The 15,878-nt window shown below is 44.1% G+C and overlaps 1 long non-coding RNA gene across 1 annotated transcript in view; it reads right to left on the bottom strand.

The window, feature by feature from the left end:
- Positions 1-15,878, bottom strand: part of LOC310749848 — a 137,434-nt gene that overhangs the window by 120,932 nt on the left and 624 nt on the right. The window lies entirely within an intron of this gene.

Genomic DNA, 15,878 nt, shown 5'->3' with positions numbered 1-15,878 from the left:
ATGCTTCATCCCCCCCCCCCCCCAATTTAGGAAGATAGACTAAAGGATTCCGCCCAAGGCCTGAAACCGGTAAAGTTGTGACGTTTTGGTACAGGAAAGGCAAAACCTGCCAATGCAGGAAAATTCCTTTCCGGCCCTTCAACAGCGACCCTGACGTAGCAGGGCCCGCGTACCTGTGGAAAAGAGGTTAACCTGCAAAAGAAGACTTAACTGAGGGAGGGCAGGGTGGGAGAAGCTCTGGAGCCAACTGACGCTTCACAGGTAAGATTCACCTTCTGTTGTGTGGGCAGGGAGGTCCCTCCCTTCCTTGGCCGATCCCCTGGCAACGCCTCTCCAGGTGGGATTGGGCGATTGACTAAGGTAGGTGGAGACCTCCAGGTATCCAGCCTTGGAAGGGTGAAGCCAGCCTGAACTACTGGGAGCCACACTGGGATCCGGGGGGCTGCACGCGACCACGCAAAAGGTGCCCACCATTTGATGTGGGGAGCAGTCATTTATGGAGGACAAGGCTACCAACAGTTACTAGTCATGATAGTATGTTCTCTAGAGCACTGCTGCACTCATATCCAGCTTGTCTGCTTGTCACAGCACCTGGTTGGCCACTGGCCATTGCTAGACTTGATGGGCCATTGTACTTGTCTAGCAGGCTCACCTTATTTTCTTATGACATACCTGCATCCTCTCCAACTGTACCTTTCCCCCAGAGACCGTGCCTGTTTCCTGGTACCTGCCAATTCCCTATCCAACCTTTCTTCACAATTTTGGGGGTCCCTTGAACTCCCCCCCCACCTGTGTTAGTGTCTGCACACACCTGCATTAAATTATGCTACTTTCCTTGCTACCGTTAGTTCCAGAAGTGCCAGTCCAAATGTTGTGGCAAAATAGGTCCGGACTGCAGTCATACAAGAATAAGTGCAACGCAATCCACTGTGAAGTGAAGCATTAGCAAAAGCAAACTGCTATGGGCCATCTGCTCACTAACACAGACTGCCTCAGAAGCCAATGCAAAAGAAGCTATTGCATGGTAATCGATGATATCTAAGCTCCAGTAAGCACTGACCTGCAATGAGGTGACCTTTTGAAGGATTTGGGCTGGATAATAATAATAATAATAATAATAATAATAATAATAATAATAATTTATTTCTATCCCGCCCTTCCCAGCCAAAGCCGGGCTCAGAGTGGCTAACAACACAGCATTCTAAAATCAATTCATTTTAAAATCAATTCAAAATCAAATTGATGGCAACCATTGGGCTAGAGTTCTGTGAGGATGTAGAAGGAGAGCAGAATTCTAGTGTTGCTTCAGCAATGGCTAACCTTGGACTAAGCCCTATAGAAGAGCAACAGATCTGCCTCAGCTGCAAGCAGGGATGTAAGAATGCCTTGTTCCCCATCCCATGTTCTTTGTGTCATATGCAGCACTATTTCTAGTGAATGATGCCCATTGGGACTGGTAGGTCAGAAAGCAGGGAGTCCAACAGTAGGTGGCGCCAGAACCTACAACTAGAGCCAGTTAATTCAAGGTTTGCCCCCTGTCGTCTTTCCTGTTGTGTTCTACAAGATCACCACTGAGACTAAGTAAGAGAAAGCTGAAAATTAGTCTGTGTCCCCACCAGACTGATTGCTGGCAGGTGGGGGCTGAATGTGGGCATACTAGGGTTGGTAAGGCTGTGTCTCATTTGCCTTAATGGAGCAGCATCCACTGGTCAGTTTCCAAACACCTCAGCACCACCCAGGGTTTTTTTTTTTTGTTTTTGTTCTAAAGAAAGCTCTTTTTTTTTAAAAAGGGGGGGGCAAGGGGCTGGATGGGTGCCAAGAATGTTGCCTGAGGTTGTGGTAGTGCCCACATGAGCTGCATTAGGGAGCCCAGGGGTAAGGCAACCAAGCAACCCATTTTTGCCTTGTCTTCATCGCCTTATGTTCTTTGGATATTTGCATAAGGTTCCAGTTCACCTTTTTAGCCTGCAAACACTATTAATTGCGCGAATGCACACACACACACAGAGAGACTTTCATTTCCCTGCTAACCTTGACAAGGAACCTGATCTTTCGATAAGAAGCTGCAAGAGAAATTATTCTCTTTCCTCCTTCTCTCCTTTCTTTAATTGTTATGTTCACACTTTAAATGAAGTGTGCGAGTTGAGGGGTTTAATTTAGATTTAATAGGATAATTATTGCATGACAAATTAATGCCAAATAACTATTAACAACATTTCTACGAAGGTTTTAGGGAGTTTCTAACAGGATATCTATCAGATAGTTGGTGGTTTTACCTTGAGTAATATGTGGCTGATAATTGCCGGCATTTTATTTTCACATCCATCTCAGTCCTGCTTCTGGTGTTTTATTATCAAAGAATTTAATTCCCGGCGCCCCAAGGTTGCTCGGCCTGACTAATGCTGGGTGGAAATTGTATGATGTTGTCCTCCAAGACCATTTGCTAAGAGCAAAAGTATGACTTGCCTATTGTGTCTGGCTCTGTTCATTCTCTCATACCCTTCAATAAGGAACCTGCCTCACACCACATCAGATTATTTGGGTTAGAGCAAGCGAACTTTTACTCAGAGTCGATCCATTGAAATTAATTGACCTAAGTTAGTCATGATCATGAAATTCAATGGATCTACTCTGAATAAATATTAGTTTACTCCAACCCTTTGCTCTGAATGGTGGCTGGGACTAAGGAAGAGACAATAGTGAGCTAGATGAACTAATGGTCGGGCATAGGGCTTAGACACACTTTCTCTTGTCCTGCTGCTTCCCCCTGGGGAAAAACTGTTCTTTAGTGCTCAATTGGAGCAAATGGCAATTAGGGTTTCCCCCGGATTGCCATTTGTTCCTATCTATTGCTAAAGAATGGGTTTTTCCTTGGAAAGGAGCAAGGCAAGGGGAAAACCACTTGGAGTCATGCCTAGAAAGTGAAGGCCAAGTGGAAAACCACTTAGAGCCATGCTTTCTAGGTCTGACACAAGCAAAAGTGTGGATGAGCCTTCAGTAGAAGGAAGCTTCCAATGTTCCCCCAAAGATCTGACAAGCACATTCACAGAATTCCAATCTCTTTATGACACCCTCAGCAACAGCAGATGTGTAACTTGTGGGCATAGGAGTCAACTCCTAGGGGCCAAGGTCCCTTTGGCCCCTCCATTAATAGAATATTTGATGGGGCTGGGGCCCCCAAAGTTGATAGCCATTGCTGCTCAAATGGTGTGCTTGCACCATGTCATGTGATCAATTATGTGGGACAAGGCTTACCTCCCCCCCTCAAAAAAATATTTTATTCAAGTTGGTACCCCTGTATGTGGAAGTCACTAACACACACAGCACCCTGATGTCTACAAGCATGGTTTCTGTAGAAGCAAACTGGAAGTCCTATAAACTCCATTCTGCCCCTATGCCTCCAGAGTTTTGCTTAGAAGACAGCAGAGCATGAAGCAACCTCGCCACTCACCAGACATCAGTTGAACATCTTCCAAATTTCACTTGGCCTGGAGAAAGCAAGAAGGCTCAGAGATGCTACACGCATTCTGTGAAATGTTTTGGATGTAAATGTTCCAATGGCAGTTTGAAATTCGCCGAACCTCAGAGGGTGCTGTCTCTTTCAAATGTCAAGATGGTACCTCCTGAGAGCCAAATGGTACACTCTCAGAAATTGAACCAAGTTTGAACTTTGTTATTTGGGACAGATTAATCTGCAACCGGGGCTCTTTTCAAAACTTGTTATTTGTGAAGGAAGCCATCTCCCGCTTCCACACACACCCAGCCCCCTCCAGGCCTTGAGTCTCACTGCTTTGCCATCTCATTTAATTTCACCCACAGCAATTAGTGTCCTTGACTGGCATTGTCTGAATGGCAAAAAAGTTCCACTCCGTAAGTGGAGGCAGGCTGCCTCGAATGCGAACAGTCCTTCAGAGATGACATCAGACTGTATTTCCCAGTGACAGTCATCTGTATCTAAGGTATGTGTTTTCCCTGGGATGCTACAGGTTGCAAATCACTCCCTTGGCAGAAATCCCCTACTCCCCGCTCTTATCACAGAAATTCTGCCCTGGATTTTTAATTAATTCATTCCTACCTGGGACCTTGATATCTTCAAACTTGGCAGAGGGGAGGGTCTTTCATGTCCCCCTCCTCTTCTAAATGACAGTGTTTGAATGAATTCTGTTTGTCTCTCCCCCCCCCCCCCTTTGGACTCTGCTGGGGAAAACGAGATGATATTTTCACTGAAATATCCCCAGTGGAATATGATGAATGTGGAGCATGTTTTATGCCAAATGACCTTGAAGTGTGTTATTTCGTAGTTCCTTTATTTGAGTAGTCTTTTTATTTATTTCTTCGCTGAAGTTGTTGTGGAATACTGGGCTAGAACAGGAGGCTCCAGCATAAACCTAGGTTGCCAGAGTTTGCTACCATGCCTGCTCTTGTGCTTTTAACAGCTTCATGAGCTGCATACATTTGTATGTACACGGTGACATTTAGCACCATACGACAGAAAGAATCACTGGAAAATTGTCATGCACAAAGCAGCTCCTGCACAGAAGCAGGCGAGCCCATTTTTCCTGGCCAGTTGGGCTGTTACTTGAGCCTTCACAGACAAGATTATCCTTTCATCTTCTGCAAAGCAGGTGGGGCTCAAAAAGTTACCAGGGTTCTTCTGGGGGTATTAGTAAACCACAAGCTTAACATGAATCAATACAGTGGTACCTCAGGTTACAGACGCTTCAGGTTACAGACTCCGCTAACCCAGAAATAGTACCTCGGGTTAAGAACTTTGCTTCAGGATGAGAACAGAAATCTCACAGTGGTGGCGTGGTGGCAGTGGGAGGCACCATTAGCTAAAGTAGTACCTCAGGTTAAGAATAGTTTCAGGTTAAGAAGGGACCTCCAGAACGAATTAAGTTCTTAACCTGAGGTACCACTGTAGTGTGGCACAGCCAGAGCCATAGCAAGGTGATCTTGCGCCCGTGGCAGAACCATCCAGATTGCGCCACCTAGCCACAGACAAATTAGCTTTTCTTTCTGCCTCTCCTCCAACCCCCCCATTCAATCCACCCTCTATTTAAAACCATTTCCTATGAGGCAATAATCAATATTTATATTTATGGACATATTTTAAAGACAATTTTGCACACACCCTGGCGGGGGCCCACCTCACCACCCCGTAGCTACAACCCTGGGTGCAGCAGTAAAAAAAGCAAATGCTATTCTAGGCTGCATCAGCAGAAATATACTGTCCAGATCAAGGGAAGTAATAGTACTACTCTATATTGCCTTGGCCATACCACACCTGGAATACTGTGTTCGGTTCTGGGCGTCACAATTTAAGAAGGATATTGACAAGCTGGAACATGTGCAGAGGGGGGCAACCAAGATGATCAAGGAACAATTGAAAGTGCTGGGCATGTTTGCCTGGGAAAGAAGAGACTGAGAGGAGACATGATAGCCACCTTCAAATATCTTAAGGGCTGCCACATGGAGGATGGAGCAAGCTTGTTTCCTCTTGCTCTGGTAGGACTCAAAGCAATGGCTCCAAGTTACAAGAAAGGAGATTCCAACTAAAAATCAGGAATAACTTTCTGATGGTAAGAACTCTTCCCTCAGAACATGGTGGACTCTCCTTCCTTGGAGGTATTTAAGCAGAGGTTGGCTCTGTCATGGATGCTTTAGCTGAGATTCCATATTCAATAAACACACAAGACGTAACCGGCTGTACTTTTGAATATATAAGGTATACTATTCATTGTATCAAACTGTAGATTTCAACAAAGGATTCTGTGGAACTGTAACAACCCTTCATGTGGATTATTGGACTCTATGAACAGACAGGTAGAATAGATACTTATACATGTATGGACCTTATGCATGAACTGACCAGAGAATGAACTGATCCACTGGGTCTTTTGCTTTTTTTGTTGAACTTTATGAGACTTCCGTTGAAATCTACGATTTAATACATTGAATAGTATACCTTATTTATTCAAAAGTACAGCCGGGTATGTCTTGTGTGTTTATTGAGTATGTTTTACGTAACCATAGGTTTGTTGTTGTTTTGCTTAGTTGAGATTCCTGCGTGGGGTTGGACTAGATGGCGCTTGGGTTCCTTTCCAACTCTACAAGTCTGTGATCCATTTCAGGCATCCAAACCATATGTTGAGAGAAATTTACACGCCATGGCCACACAAGGCCTTACCAAAAAAAATGTTCCCAATGCAAAGATCACTGGAGCCCTGGAGTCACAGCAAACTCCAATCCCCAGGAGTATTTGTGCTGTCGGTAGACTTTGATGGACTAGTTAGGACCTAAGGAACCCCCTGCCTCATGCCTCTCCCCACTCAGTTGTTGGAAGATACACTTTGGGAAAATGAAAAGAGAAGTTTGGGTGGTGGGTAGCAGCTCAGAATGCCACATGCTCATTTACAAGCCAAGCCGAAATCCAAACACATTTAGGCTCTGGCTCAGATCATGAAAGGCTCTTTATTTTCACTTTCACCCCACCCCTTTCTCAAACTCTGCAACGTCAGTGCAGCAAAAGCCATCTTCTTACTAGAAAATGCTGTTTTCTTAAGAGACCTGAGTGTATGAAAGCTGAAACCGCCGAATGCTAGTGCAGGCCGGTTGGCTGTAAGATGGGGAATGCCAGGGAGCAGAGTCTTTGTTATCCCTATTAACATTTAATATTTTCCTACATCAGATTTTAAAATATAGGCTCATTTATTATTCAACGTTTTCCCATCTGGTATTTCACCTGCTGTCAATCCTCGCAAGCTTGTCGTGGTCTCTCGGGGGTGCTTTTTTTCATGAAAGCAGATGATACCAACAGTGCCAAAGACAAACAGAAAGACAGATGAGTAACCTTTCGTTCTTCCAGACTGGTGAGTTTATGGACAAGATGACAACACTAACCAAAGGTAGTTTTTCTCTACCTATTGACTCATCCTACTGTTAAAACAGGGGCAGATAACCATTTTTTTTTTGGGGGGGAGGGTTTCAAGGCAGCACTGGATTTACGTATAAGCTAAACAAGCTATAGTTTCGGGCCCCACTCTATTGGGGCCCCCAAAAAATGTAAAGGGGAAAAAAACTGGATGTACATTTCCAAAATATAAGATAAAAAGCAAATAAAATAAAACCTACATACAGCAACAGTGTTTTGTGTTGTATAGGCTCCTATGAAGTAAGTAATGGGCCCCGCCTGCTAGCCTGCTCGCTAAAATATCACTGGTTTGCTTATTTCTATATATAGGATGCCTACATTCTGCATGTGCAAATGGCTATAGATACCTGTTAGGTCCATAAATTACCACATAGCATATATTCAACACAAAAAACCATGACAATTTGTTGTTGACAAAGGACAGCTGGACATATAAAGGGCCTCATTACTTTCAATAGCTTAAGACCTCATCAAACCTAAATCCAGCCCTGGTTCAAGGGCTTGGACAACTGTCCAGGGACTGCATGGGTGCAGTGGGTGTGGCCAAATTTTACATGTGCTTTTGAATGCAGGTACAACCAGGGATGGACAAAGCTGTAAGTTTTTTCTTCTCCGTTTCTCATGTTCTCAGTCTTAATTTCAGTTCTCCATAAATTGCAGTGTTTTGCAATTGCTATTATTATTTTTAGAAGAACTACTCCAGCAGTTTAGTGTCCATTCCTCCTAATATATATATATATTTCTGTATGGGATTTTGTCTAACGTACACATTTTGGCAAACCCATTTCCCCTATTATAATACAGTTTTGTATGTTATTTTCACTAATACACATAATTATATGCACACTTTCCGCAGTAGATGCCTTTTTGTGCATGCCGGTGGATAATTTTGCATTGCAAAGTTCAGAAGAGTGCAAATTTCAAAGGATGGCTGTTTCTGAGTGTGCAATTCAGTGAATTTTGACTTTAAATGAACATCACATTGGATTTCTCCTCCACCCCTACACACAGGCCACACAGTACCCTTCTGAGGCTGATCCATGCAGATCATCTGAGGTGGGGCATTCTTGCCTCCTTCTTCACCCATCAAATTATCAATGACCAATGGAAATGCAGTTTGTATCCCCATCAAGATGTTGGGCTGGGCAAATCCCCAGTGCTAAGTCAAATTCATTTCTTTCTTTTTTTGTTTTGCCACTACCAAAATCATTTGGGTCTTGGGAGCTCAGGGGGTTGGAGAAATGCTTGTGGGGAGGTAAGCTGAATTGCACCCTGGGCTGGGGGTTAGCCACCTCTGTTGTAAAACAAAAAAATCAATCAAACAACAACAACAACAACAGCTATAAGAGCAGATGCTCCATGCCACCTTGAAACTGTTCTATCATGTTCTTTTATTAAGCTTTATATAGCACTAGCTAAATGCCAGTCATTATGATGGAGCAGGTTGCATTCCTTCCTGAGATGGCTTTTAATGAGCAGGGTGTTCTCCCGCTGCAGCTCTGACAAGTGTGGCATGTTATTTTTATACACATGACTGAATGACAGCTATCACTCTATGTAACAGAAAACCTGGGGCCTTTCTGCACTTACCATTTATGATGGTATCATTACTCTTTGACCCAATGTTTTGAAGAGCGAATTTGTAGCTGATTGTCTGCTCCTTTGACCCCCTGTCACTGTTATCAGAGAAGGAGCATGAGGTTTTCCGTTCTACACAAATCATGGGCTGTACCCAAATTGAGAAAAGTTCCTGGGCTGTAGCCAACCCATTACATAACCCTCATGATCCTCCAGCCAGTAAATCGCAGAGTTATGCACATGTGCGCATGGATTGTCCTTTTGTGGCTTTAAAAAATAAATAAAAAATGCCTAGTTTTCCAGAATCCTAATCTTATGGGAGTCTAGGTGATTAGAAGAGGGACAGCGTGTATGCATTGTGAATTTTGTCTGCAGCTAATGGTTGCTGTTGCGAGTGGTACTTTGACTCAGCACCATCTTCTCTATCTCTCCTCTGAACTGGGTACATGAATTGATAGCCGTCCCTGGCAAGAGGCAAGCAGTACAAAACAATTGTCTCCTAAACCACACCCACCAACTTCCAGCTGCTCCTCCCAGATAACAGGTTGATGCTTGTACACATGACACACAAATGACAATACTGAGGATCCATATTGGGTTTACTTGCAGTACAAAAAAGCGGGGGCATCCAGCAGAATACTAGCTGAATCATGATGGTGCCATGTAGCAGCTTGCCAAAATATCAGAAAAAGTAGCAACTCTATCACTCTAAATGGTACATGTAGAAAGGTCCTAAAATGAGGTTAGTGAAAAAGTAGAGGGTGTATCAGTATCCTTATGGAACTGTGAAATTTGCAAAAGTACCAAAAAAACCAAACAAAACCCAACCCCAAATCCTTAAGGTTCAACCCTCCAAAAGAAATAGTCCAATGAAGACTGAGCATGCTCAGTAACCATGGACTATGGAGTGTCAGCTGAAAAAGAAAAATGAAAAAGGGAGTTGAAATATACCCTGAGTCAGGTGTGGATTTCATGCTCTTTATTCAGCTCATAGTAGTGAGGAATGGAAGTTCCCCCGAAATGTCTGCTTAATATATTATTTACACAATGGGCCCCACGTGATTGGCTAATTCTGGGATTCACCTGTGGGCCAATCAGGTTGCGGATTCGCTTCCACCTGGCGTTGGATTGGGTGGCTCCTGTAGACTAATCAGACTGCTGCATTCTGAATCCTAGTCAACTCAGTACATAACAGGGACAGAGTGAGATGTCCTGAATGGGAATGGCCGGCTGGCCATCTAAACAGGAGCAGTCCATCAGGCTGGGAGAGAAGGGAAGGAAGGGAAGAATGGTGGATCCAATAACTCTGCTAAGAGGCTGGTTCTATCAAGCTCTTCCTCCTCCTCATCACCCATAGAGCTCCTCCTCTATAAAGCTCCTTCTTGCCAAACTGTCTGGGTAGAATGATGGGGATGGAGGTGCTCCTTCAGATGTACTGGACCGAGGCCATTTAGGGCTTTAAAGGTCAGCACCAACACTTTGAATTGTGCTCGGAAACATACTGGGAGCCAATGTAGGTCTTTCAAGACCAGTGTTATATGGTCTTGGCGGCTGCTCCCAGTCACCAGTCTAGCTGCCACATTCTGGATTAGTTGTAGTTTCCGGGTCAGATGCCTTGTCAATGCCAGCAGGTATATAACAGGAAGACACGGCCTGCCCAGGCCACAAAAGATTTTAAAAGTTCAGTTATTGCAAAAGTTTTTCAGTGTTAATTTTATGCATTTTTTTAAAATCACCATGGTATTTAACAATAATATCTTATGCCCTTTAGAGGAGAAATTGTGGATTTCAGAATTTTAAAGACCCATCGTCATCCTTGGCGTCATTCAATTTTGTTTATAACACTCTTCCATTTTCTTCTAGTTTAAAGGGTGGGGGAGGGGCCTCACAAGCGGAGTAGCCTAGAGTCTCTCTTCATCTAAATCCAGCCCTGCCTACTCTGTAGTACTTTCAGGTGTTTTTTGGGGGGAAAAAATCCCATGGCATATAGCATATGGCAAAAAAATATGCACATATATCTGTGGCAACTACAATATTTTCCCCCAGGGCAGAACGTGACCGGTAAGTTGCAGGAATGTGCACAATACCATCTGTTTCGTTTCAAATTGCCATCTTGAAAGTCTAACACGTATTGAATTTGTTACAGCGCGCACACAATCTTTCATCCAAGCCCCTACGAACAAGGTCTAGACTGCAAGGTACATATTGCTGCTTTGATGTGGATCTTTCTTAATGATAACATTAATAAAAACTAGCGCTAACTCTTTTTGTTGCTTTTTTTCTTGGACTGGGTCCAAAACCACTTCTGATATCCTGAAGACAATGGGCCAAAATGATCGCACCAGCGCTTGAGCCTGCCTTGGCTGCTGCCTGTCTGCAGAACATATGGCAAGTGGGGCAGCATGTGGCTGTATCTGAATCCATAGAGCCGAGCCAGATGCTATCGTAGGAGCCTTTTCTCCATTAGTGGGGGCTGACATTTTCTGTAGCACTAGAAGCCATTGTCCCCCACCCACGAACATACACACTCCAGAACAATAGTGCCTTTATTCAGAACTACAGTGGTACCTTGGGTTACAGGCGCTTCAGGTTACAGACTCCGCTAAACCAGAAATAGTACCTCGGGTTAAGAACTTTGCTTCAGGATGAGAACAGAAATCGTGCATTGATTAGCTAAAGTGGTACCTCAGGTTAAGAACAGTTTCAGGTTAAGAACGGACCTCCAGAACGAATTAAGTTCTTAACCTGAGGTACCACTGTACAAGGACTAGAAACTTGGGGAAAGTCTGTGGTACAGCATCTGCTATGCATGCAGAATTCCACATGTTCAGTCCTTGCCATTTTCAGGTACAACTGAAAGGTTCCCCTGCCTGAAATCCTGGAGAGCCACTGCTAGTCAGTGAGGACTGTGGGAACATTCACGGTGGCAGGAGAGGATATATTGTTTATTAATATCCTTCCTAACTTGTGCTAGCAAGTTCCTTTACTTAGCAGAGTGCATTCCCCTTTATAGAGCAGAAAACTGGTTGCAAATTCATGTGAGTTTCAATCTGGCTTGTCCAGATTGAAATGTGTTCTAATATTTTCCTGGTAAGACCCCTTGAATCCCTCCTAAAAGAATAAAGACACCACAGTCTTATTCATAAACGGCCTTGGTCCAAAATACCTGAAGGAGTCTCTCCACCCCCATCATTCTGCCTGGCTGAGGTCCAGCACCAAGGGCCTTCTGACGGTTCCCTCACTGAGAGAAGCCAAGTTACAGGGAACCAGGCAGAGGGCCTTCTTGGTAGTGGCACCCTATGGAACGCCCTCCCACCAGATGTCAAAGAGAACAACAACTATCAGACTTTTAGACAACATCTGAAGGCAGCCCTGTTTAGGGAAGCTTTTAATGTTTAACAGACCACTGTATTTTAATATTTTGTTGGAAGCTGCCCAAAGTGGCTGGGGAAACCCAGCCAGATGGGCGGGGTATAAATAAATATAACAACAACAACTACAACAATAATAATAATAATAATAATTCATAAGCAATAAAAATAAAGTTTACTCACAATCAGGCAGAGCACAATGTGATCCCTGAAGGCAGGCTTACAGCTTAAAGTTACAAGTATATACAAAAAGGTTTACCCCATATGTGGATTGACCTAATGACTGCAGTTAGCAGTCCGGGAAGTTTGCAGGGTGAAAGGAAGATGGAAAAGAGGAGAGAGTGGCTGCATGCCTTGGCCTTTGACCTGATCTGAAGAGGTCTCGCCCACACACTAGTCACATGCAAGGAAGGATGCTCCAGGTGGAAGTTTCGACTAGCTGGACCAAACATCCACTTGCATGTCCACTCTAGCAAAACAAGGGATGCTGTACTTGACTGCTCTCAGTGGATTACATCCCACAAGGACAATACTGAGCTAGATGAGTGAATGGTTTGCTGCAGTATAAGGCAGCTTCCTGTGTTCATATCAGCCCCTGACACTAGGCTAGGCAACAGCCTTGGGACATGTGTGCTTTGTGGTTCAGTAGTCCAAGACCTTAACACTAAATTCAGTTGTTCCCCTGCGGGCATCTTGATTTACAACTGACCCACATTGCATTGGCTGTTCACGCACCAGCATGTTAAACAGTGGCTTTCCCTACAGAGTTTACACTACCTGCTTTTAATAATTTTCTCCTGCATGAATTCAATGGTTTCTTTGAAGACAGGTCTGCAGTGAAGCAGTAGAGCAGATTTCATGTACCTAAAATGTCTGCTCCCTGGGTGGTTGTTAACATTCCCATATTTATGAGCTCCCTCCCTTCCTCTCCCTCCCTCCCTCTCTCTCTCTCTCTCTCTCTCTCTCTCTCTCTCTCTCTCTCTCTCTTCATTAGCTAACAAAATAGGCTGGGGGCATTCAAGGTGCTGACATATTTGGAAAGATAAATAAGAAAACCTTCAATAGCCAGGTGAAGGTCTAGACCAACGTAGTACAGAGGCATCATTCCACCCTGCTGAGTTTTAGGCTTCATTAGAAACATCTACACATGACTTACCTGAGAGAATAAGCCCCACTGAACTTGGAGGTGCTTACTTCTGAATAAGTATCTGTAAGGCTTGCCCAGGGAAATTCTGCTTAAGGACATAGGAAGTTGCCTTATACCAAATCAGACCAATAGTCCATCTAGCTCAGTATTGTCAACACTGACTGGCAGCAGCTCTCCAGGGTTTCAAGTAGGAGCCTTTCTTCCCAGCCCTACCTGGAGATACTAGGGATCAAACTTGGGACCTTTCCATATGCAAAACTTGTACTTTGCCACTGAGCTACAGCACTTAAATTTTTTAAAATGTCCAATTTAATTGTTACATCGTAAAAGGAAGTGTGTGCTGAAAGAGAAGGGAATCGGACAAAAAATGGCTCAAATCCGATGTAACAAAAGTTGACACCCACTGAAATAATTATGAGCAGAAAAACCTAGGTGGCGAGCATTAAGCTTACACGCATGTTTCTCCCCGCACATCTTACACACACAAAATAGAGAGGCTGTTAAGATATATAAAACTGAGGCAGAGCACTGCTGAAGTCAATTCTGCAAAGTTCATATCGCCTTGCAAATGGCTCCCTAGTGTGTTCTTTAAATATTAATTCACTTCAGGTTGTTAATCAGCTGGGAAGTGGAAGACTTGATATATAGGTTGCACAGAAGAGTGAAGAATAGCTTCATCTTCCTGTACAAGAGAGAAGGCTGGGGCTATCAAGGATGTGCGAAACACCCCTGAGAAATCTTGCTTGTCTTGTGGAGAAACTCTTTTGATCTCCCTTCAAAAGTTCCTCAGGCATTTTGACCAAACAAAACCCTTCAAATTTCCCTCAGACTTGGCTTCAGGTGGAACCTGATGGCACCTACAGAGCTTTTGAACAGAGACAACAAGGTCTTCCTTTGAATTCATGCCGAAGAAAAAAGAGGGAGTGGTACTGTGAAAAAGTGCATCAAAATCTGAAGTCTCCACCCCCTTCTACAACCCCCCCCCCCAAGGATCACTGTAAAAGGACTGATTCTTTTGGTATCTCAGAGGGATCCCTGATTGGCTAAAGCCACTAAGAGGGACTTCACAATCTCCCGCACCCTGATAAATTGTGCTGGTCTTACTGAAACCCTTTCGGCTCCCCCTGGTACATTCCTCAGATGTGTCACCTGAGGGAAATACTCCAAATTCTTATTGAATTTCACTACAGGCAACAACAACAAAATGATAATAATTATTATAGGAACTTGCAAGTGGGGGGAATGACTAATTGGCCATTCACCTCATTCCCAGACTCAGGAGCCACCAATCCACAGTACATCAGTCTGGTTGCGACTCAATTTCTCTTTATTGGCCTTCATTCAGCCCATCGCTGCCTCCAGACACTGGTTAAGAACCAGAACAACTTCACCTGACTGCAAGGGAAAGGAGAGAGAGGCCATTGCCATCAGCATACTAATGTGAAGTCAGCCCCCACTGCTGGGTGGCACCAACTTTCTGATGGAGCAGTGAAGCTGTCAGCAAAATCCACTCCTGACCCTTGGACCTTTCATCAAAGCATCGAGTAAGAAAAACTCAATGAGATGCGACTGAGGATCTATTCAGTGCAGTATCACTGCCACCCCTCAGCATCTGTTGCCTGAGGCAGCCACTTCACTCTGTCTAATGATTGGGTCGGCCATGAAACTGCCTTAACAGGGAGGTTCTTTTCACCTACTTTTGTCTAATAGATGAAGATAGATCAATTGCCATAATTTTGTCCATCCCTTTTTAAAGAAGCAAACTCAAATGCCCCTTGCTAAGGCTTGTAGCATTAAGTCCCATAACTCAATTATGCCTCCCTTCAAATATTGAAGCTATTCATCCTGAATCTTAAAACTCTCCCTCCTCTCTTTGTATCTCCCCTCCCCTTTCCTCTACTTGTTGCTGCTGTATTTTACAAGAACAGGAGCCTTCTCAGGGAGCGAATGTGTTGCTCTTAGATTCCAAGCACAGCATTCCTAGAACTCTTAAACATTAAAAATGTAGCGAAGTATAAATATTTGAAATCCCCCGGAGCTGGCATATGTACTGTCTTTAAGAAGGCCCTTTTGATCTGGTATCTGTTTTCCCTGGAACAGCTACATATCTCGTACGAGATTCTTTTTTTATTTTATTTTATTTACTCGTATCTTTTTTCCCCTTACCCCTGTAGCATCAGTTGAAGGCTGTGTAGTGCAGCGGTGAGGCTCAAAGGTGCCTGCCAAGTGCCGCTATCATTATGCTCTGATGGGAAATGTTGATAGGAAGGCCCCCACTGCCACCGCCAGCTCCAAAGGTTCTTCTAATTCCCTTCCACTCTTTCCATCCTTCCATTTCCAAGTTCTGATTTTATTTCAGTCAGCCATATGTCTGCTGGGGAATGCGGTTGCTCTTTCTGAAAAGGAAGGTTGGTTGTATATTTCAGGTATCCAGGCTAAAAGGAGAGCAAGTGCCAACAACTTCTGACTTCAATGATTGTGTATTCACTGGAATACTACATCTTACTACTTAATGGCTGTCTACAAATCCACAGTGATAATTATTTTTGGGGGGTGGGGGAGTTAATATCATTTGGCTACCAATTAGCCATAATGTTTATGCTTTACTTTGACAGTGCAAGTAGATAAATAGGTACTGCTCTGGTGGGAAGGTAAACGGCGTTTCCATGCGCTGCTCTGGTTCACCAGAAGCAGCTTAGTCATGCTGGCCACATGACCCGGAAGTTGTACGCCGGCTCCCTCAGCCAATGAAGCGAGATGAGCACTGCAACCCCAGAGTCGGCCACGACTGGACCTAATGGTCAGGGGTCCCTTTACCCTTTACCTTTACCTTGACAGTCAGAGGCAG

This window comes from Podarcis filfolensis (assembly GCF_964270895.1).
Source record: "Podarcis filfolensis genome assembly, chromosome: 14".
Taxonomy (NCBI): Eukaryota; Metazoa; Chordata; class Lepidosauria; order Squamata; family Lacertidae; genus Podarcis; species Podarcis filfolensis.
This window is presented reverse-complemented; position numbering and strand designations above follow the sequence as displayed.